General features: G+C 40.2%; 1 non-coding gene across 1 annotated transcript; it reads right to left on the bottom strand.

Moving 5' to 3' along the window:
- Window positions 1-3,200: 3,200 nt before the first annotated feature.
- Window positions 3,201-3,786, bottom strand: LOC100467041. The gene has a single exon (XR_002143711.1). It is a non-coding gene; the product is annotated as a ferritin light chain (transcript).
- Window positions 3,787-6,877: the final 3,091 nt, after the last annotated feature.

Genomic DNA, 6,877 nt, shown 5'->3' on the forward strand with positions numbered 1-6,877 from the left:
AGAGAAAGGTTAAAATGCTGTCATGCCTGCTTTTAGCAGTGTGGTAATTAAAACAATTAATCCCAGGTCCTAAATAAGGTGGCTTCGCTTATTTGGCTGAAGAGAGAATGGTCCTCCTTCATTTTTCCCCCTCCTACTCACTGAACATCACATCCAAGAAATGAGAAAATTCCTGCATTTCACTTCTACACATAGGGCCTATTTTATAGGGAGGAATGATCATTAAGGAAGATTCTAGAATCTACAGTTGTCTATTTTTCTAAAACTGAGAAGCAAACTTATTTTGAGATGTTACTGTCATAGCTCTTTACGAAGATCTGCTGGTATACAAACGCAGTTGATAAAGATAGCTAATAATTATTGTGCATTTAGCACGTGCTGAGCCACATCATAGAGATTTTTATATGGTTCCTCCTATTTAATCCTCCTTAAAATCTATGAGTTGGATAGTATTATCCTTATTATAGTCCTGTCCGGTTTGTCAGATGAGGAAGCTGGGACCTAGAAAGGTGAAGAGACTAGACCATGATGCCTCAGAGTAGAGGCAGGATTGGAACACAGGCAGGCTGGCCCAGAGCCCATTACTCAACCACCATGCTACCTGTATTTCAGATCCCAACATGCCTAGAATCTAGCAGGTATCACAAGACAACTAAGAGAAGATGAATCCTTGCCAGATGAGTGGATCAGGTTCATCAGGAAAGAGCTCACAGAACAAAGCAGATTTAAACAAGGCTGAAAGGTAGACTGAGTTTGATTTGGTGAAGAAGGGTATGAAGGGCCTTCCAGGGAAGGGGAGCTACGTGAAAACTGCAAGTACTGGGACAAGAAACTGAACACTTTGGCTCTGGCAGAGAGTGCCTGCAGCCATTTGCAGGAGACCTTTATCTCCTAGGCCACTACTTCTTTTTTTTTTTTTTTTAAGATTCTGTTTATTTATTTGAGAGAGAGAGGGCACGAACAGGGTTGGGGGGGGAAGGACAGAGGGAGAGGGAGAAACAAACTCCCTGCTGGGATCATGACCCGAGCCAAAGGCAGACGCTTAACCGACGGAGCCATCCACACCCCCAAGTATAAGGAATTTCATCATAGCCTATAGGAATCATTTATTATAACTCTCTGTGCAAGTATGCGCATGCAGGCGCGCGCACACACACACACACAGTGGTTAGCCATAAAGGAAATCACTGTGGGACCTGTTTCCAAATTAATCTCTAGAGTTTTAATGTCATCAACTCCCCATTTTTCCACAAATAAACTTGCCAAGAACCTTAGGTCATTTTTAAAACCCAAACTAATATGTTGTCCGTATGTCTTTGAATCATTTATTGTCTGCCCCACAAGTTGCTATTTTCCAGCAATTATGTGATGACCAAGGAAGATTTCAGTCTATTTGGGAGACTTTATAAAGCTTTCTCCTATGGCCTAATTCTTGACATTAAAAGACGCTAATAGGTAATGACAAATATAACGTCATTATTTGGAAATAAATGTTTGCATCTTTCTTCCTAAATAATCTACCTTACATTATAGTCTTTCAATTGATCTCACAATATTAGGTGATTTTTTTTCTCATTCTGATTTATGTGTTTATTTTGATTGCTAATTTGAAAATAGTTTTGATTTTAAGTACATATTTTAAGTACAGAGACCCAAGTTTTAATTCAAATCTGAAAATTGTTAACTACTTCCTTATATCTCTTACTGCCAACTACCAGTAAATGGGCAGAATTCCTTTCTCTAGGAATATCTTTTCCAGCATATTCTTTTTTTATTATCAAAAGACTTTGCATGAAAACAGGAAGATAAGGTTTTCTCCTTAACTGAGCAAAACAACTGTCCCAATCTCTGTAAAATATTCTTCCTATGCCTCTGACCCTTGTAAGATAAAATAAATGATAGTATTGCCTTAGGTCTTCCTGCTCCAGGAAGGAAAGGTGCTGTAGGAAAAGAATTGATTTTTTTCAACTTCTGTGGTTTGAGAACAAGTTACAACTCCAGTTTTGCAAAGTGCAAGGAAAATAATACACAATTCCTATCTGTGGGACACAAATGTATGGATTTAGTAGAAAAGAACTCACCAGAAAAATGAAGCATGTTTTTAAAGGAATGCTACATTTTACTGCTTCTCCTTCTTTTGGCTTCTGGAATTTAACCTCCATCTGACCCACCTCCATTCTAATCACTCTGGCTCTCTTAGTGCTTCCTTAAAGTTATCTTTTCTTTTCTCTGAAATGAACTGCAGAGACATTTTTTAATCAGCAATATTTAAAGTTTATTTATCTACTTATACACAAACTTGTTCTAGAAAGGGTTTAAAGTGGCTTAAAAGGATCCATAACATACACCAAGAAATTAGGAACAGCACAATCAGAAATGAAGCCTGTGTAAAAATGCTTATACAATCCTACTCATTTACTCTGGGTGGACCACATATTTGGCTCTAAGCTTTCTCACAGGCAGTCAAAAAGGAAACTTAATTAGTTACATCATTTACAGTGTCCATAAAACAAAAACAAACCAATTACCCAAGTGAAGAACTCTTATTCCTAATACTAAGACCAGAAAGAAATTTCTCTTGAGAGGTTTCATAAAGAGGTCAGTGTATGATGTAATAATCAGTGTTCTCAGTAGCAACCTAATTGGAGACACAAAGATGAATTTTGCAGAGCTTTTTCTTATTATATTCAATATAGCAGATGGCATCACAGCAACTTAAAAACCAGGAAAATCGATTTTATCATGAGTTTGAGGGTTGGGGGTGGGCACAATATGATGTGGTCAAGGTACTCAGCTCTCTCCTCTGCTAGGCAAAACTAAAGGTAAATTTTAAAACAATAAAGTTTAGTCCAGTACCAAGAATGGCTTCAGAGAAATTCTAAAACCTCTAAAACTGTATGCATTTTATGAATAGGTTATTCATTTTTCTTGACAGAGAAAACATAGTGTATTGGATCCTCAATGTACCCAGGCAATTCACAAAAATTAGGAACAATTTCTTTAGAAAGTCTAGAGAATTAAACATACTACAAATCCCTCATCCTATTCTGCATATCCCCCCCATCCCGGCCAAGCCTAACCTTTTCCCCCTCTCTGCAAAAAGAACCTTTTTTGTTTCCATTTGATCTCACAGCTTGGACAAGTGCTTCATCGTGGTTAAAAAGTTGCCTCCTGGCTGGAGAAAGAGGCTCAAGCAGAAATCCTGACACCAGTGGAATGCAGACGGGTTCCTCAAAGGCTGCTGGGCACCGGAGTCTCCTAGTCGTGCTTCGGGGTAAGCCTTTCGAGGAGATACTCGCTCAGCCCGGCCTGGGGGCCAGCCAGCCTGTGGAGGTTGGTCAGGTGGTCACCCATCTTCTTGATGAGTTTCATCTCCTCTTCCAGGAAATGGCTCTCCAGAAAGTCACAGAGACGAGGATCTGTGTTGGCAGAACCCAGGGCATGCAGATCCAGAAGGGCCTGGTTCAGGTTCTTCTCCATGGCCATCGCAGCTTCCATAGCATCCACGCTGCTAAGCCACTCATTTTCCGGTAGTTTCTGCTCATCCTGGAGGTGGGGGCAGCCGCTCCACTGGTTTTGCATCTTCAAGAAGCGCTGGGCACCCTCGTGCTTCTCCTCAGCCAACTTTTGGAAGAAGCGGCCCATGCCCTTCAGAGCTACATCGTTACCTTCAAAATAAAAGCGCAGAGAGAGGTAGGTGTAGGAGGCCCGCAGATGCAGGTTTACCAGGCGCTGGAGTGCAGCCTCCACCTTGGCGGAATAATTCTGGCAGATCTCGCTGCTCATGGTTGGTTTGCAACGAGGAGCTAAGCACAAAATATGGCGTTCGCAGGTCCTGGAAATCGAAAGTCCGGGATAGCCAAGATGATTCCACCGGAAGTTGCAAGTGGAAGGGGAGGGGCTGGAGGGCTGTGAGAGGAGGAAGTGGGCAAGGGGTGGGAGGACCCAGTCTGTTCGATCCAAGAGACAGTTCTAGGGGGCGGCTGGGTACACTCTGAGGCTAGCTTTTGATAAGAATTTAATTCTTGGGGCGCCTGGGTGGCACAGCGGTTAAGCGTCTGCCTTCGGCTCAGGGCGTGATCCCGGCCTTATGGGATCGAGCCCCATGTCAGGCTCCTCTGCTATGAGCCTGCTTCTTCCTCTCCCACTCCCCCTGCTTGTGTTCCCTCTCTCGCTGGCTGTCTCTATCTCTGTCAAATTAAAAAAAAAAAAAGAATTTAATTCTTATTTCTCTCCTAATTATTAGAAACAAGTCTTTATCTCTCATTTTGCCCCAATTCTTACCATAATTCCAAGATGAGGTAAGAATGTCCATGGTAAGAATGTTAAATATTGGTAGTGAAATACCTCCAATCTTCATTTCTTTATTTGTGATTTAAAACTCCCTTGTTTCTTATTTTAGAGTCTACGGGAATATATTGTTTCCTGTTCTTAATCCCTCATTGAGGGTGACTGTTAGTTCCAGTTTGCCCAGAGCAGTCTTTTTGTCCTGACCCTAATAAATAAATAAAATAAATAGTGCCCCCTTTCACACTCAAAAGGGTCCTTGTTTGGAATATATATTACACGGTCATCTTACTTATTAAGAAGGTCAAAATCCACACTACAGAATGAGAAATGGAGAGAGCTTGCAAGACATTGGGTTTGGACATAATTCATTTCCATTTTATTAATCACACAGTAAGAATCCCATTAAATTTTCTATTCAGCCTTCATGTTTTTCATGTGTTGATGCATTCATTCCTTCTAATAGAAGTTCTACTGAATACTGTTTATGTGCCAGGTGTTTTGTTGAGTACTGGTAGCTTCTTGTGATTACCCAGGTACTCTACCATTAACTGAAACATGTCATGTGAAAGGGCACTAAAGATGAAAATGTAGACTTATGAATCCTACCAAAATAGAAAATAACCCATACAGGCTGAGTTAGCTATTCTCAGTTGGAAGATGAGGGTAGAACTAGATGTTCTCATAGGGTCTTTTCCAGGTTTGTGATTTCAAGCTTAGCATTTTATTTTCCTAAATACCACTTGCCTGGGGCTGTTTCACAATTAGAACACTTTCATGTGTTTTCTATCAAACAGGAAGGCATATTCTATTCAGGATAAACAATATTTGAACACAGAGAGGGGAGTTTTGCTCTAAACCTTGGACCCACATCTACATGAATATAAAAATTCATTCTTTTGCAGCTACTTTCAAATTTTATTCCTATGTTGCTGGAAACTGACATCTTAAAATTTCAAAAAGAGTTCTGCAGTCTCCGTTCACTGTGTAAGCTAAAATATGAGCACATATCCTGTTATCTACACACAGGATATATTGTAAATTTTTTTCATGAAAGGGTTGTTGTCCAAAAGTGTTCTCATGTTGCATTTGAGGTTTGCAAAAACTGTTAGAATTCGGGAAGAGCACATTTTTCAATACTGGAGGGAACTGGGTAAAACAGCGATAGTTCTGCAGCCTTTCTGGCCTTGGTTCTAGGGCAAAAAAGAGGCAGGGGGTGAAGAGGAGGCAGAAAAACAAAAATTCAAACCCAAGAACAGTCCTCGCACTTAAATAGGAAAGAAATTATACAAGATGGAATACCCTCCAAATGATTGCAAAGAAAATGTTCATTTTCTACCTTGTGCACAAACCATTAATCATCATACTGACCTTGTAATGACAAAACGCTAAGCTTAGAGAAAACTTCACTATATAACATATGATCTGTATTGCAGCATGTCAGGCTCATTGAATATATTTCAATTTCCTATACATTTATTTATTCTTCTCAGAAAAGAAAAATACCTATATACACCTTCTCAGATGAGATAGTTTTCTGCCTTGTGAAATGTTAACAAATCTTTCCCTCACCACTTTAGAGAGAAGAGAGTCAATGTTGGAACTGTATTCTGATAGGTGGTTAAGCACATAACTGGCAGAATCAGACCAATGTGGGCTCAACTCCCAGCTTTGCCACTTCCTATGAGTGTGACCTTAGGCAAGAGGCATACGCTCTTTCAGCCTCAACTTTCTTGCCTGTAAAATGGAACTGTTATTATCTCACACATACATCACAAGGACTAAATGATATAATGCATGAGAAAACACTGCCAAACAAGTATAAAACACTCAAAAATAGTGCTGTATCATCAATGAATTTTGCAATAAAATTGTGGGGATCCTCTCAAGCCCTACTATCAGATTCATATCCCAATAGGTCTTTTTTTTAATTCAATTAGCCAACATATCCCAATAGGTTTTTTAAAAATTTTTTATTATGCTATGCTAGTCACCATACAGTACATCATTAGTTTTTGATGTAGTGTTCCATGATTCATTGTTTGCATATAACACCCAGTGCTCCATGCAATATGTGCCCTCCTTAATACCCATCACCGGCCTAGCCCAATCCCCCAACCTCCTCCCCTCTGAAGCCCTCAATTTGTTTCCCAGAGTCCACAGTCTCTCATGCTTCATTCCCCCTTCTATTTACACCCCCTTCATTCTTCTCTTCCTTCTCCTACCGATCTCCCTATTTCTTATGTTCCATAAATGAATGAAACCATATGATAATTGTCTTTCTCTGCTTGACTTATTTCACTTAGCATAATATCCTCCAGTCCCGTCCATGTTGTTGCAAATGTTGGGTAATCGTTCTTTCTGAGGGCTGAGTAATATTCCATTGTATATATGGATGACATCTTCTTTATCCATTCATCTGTTGAAGGGCGTCTTGGCTCCTTCCACAATTTAGCTATTGTGGACATTGCTGCTAGGAACATTGGGGTGCGTATGGCCCTTCTCTTAACTATGTCTGCATCTTTGGGGTAAATACCCAGTAGCGCAATTGCTGGGTCATAGGGTAGCTCTATTTTTAACTTTTTGAGGG

This window comes from Ailuropoda melanoleuca, chromosome X, assembly GCF_002007445.2.
Source record: "Ailuropoda melanoleuca isolate Jingjing chromosome X, ASM200744v2, whole genome shotgun sequence".
NCBI lineage: Eukaryota > Metazoa > Chordata > Mammalia > Carnivora > Ursidae > Ailuropoda > Ailuropoda melanoleuca.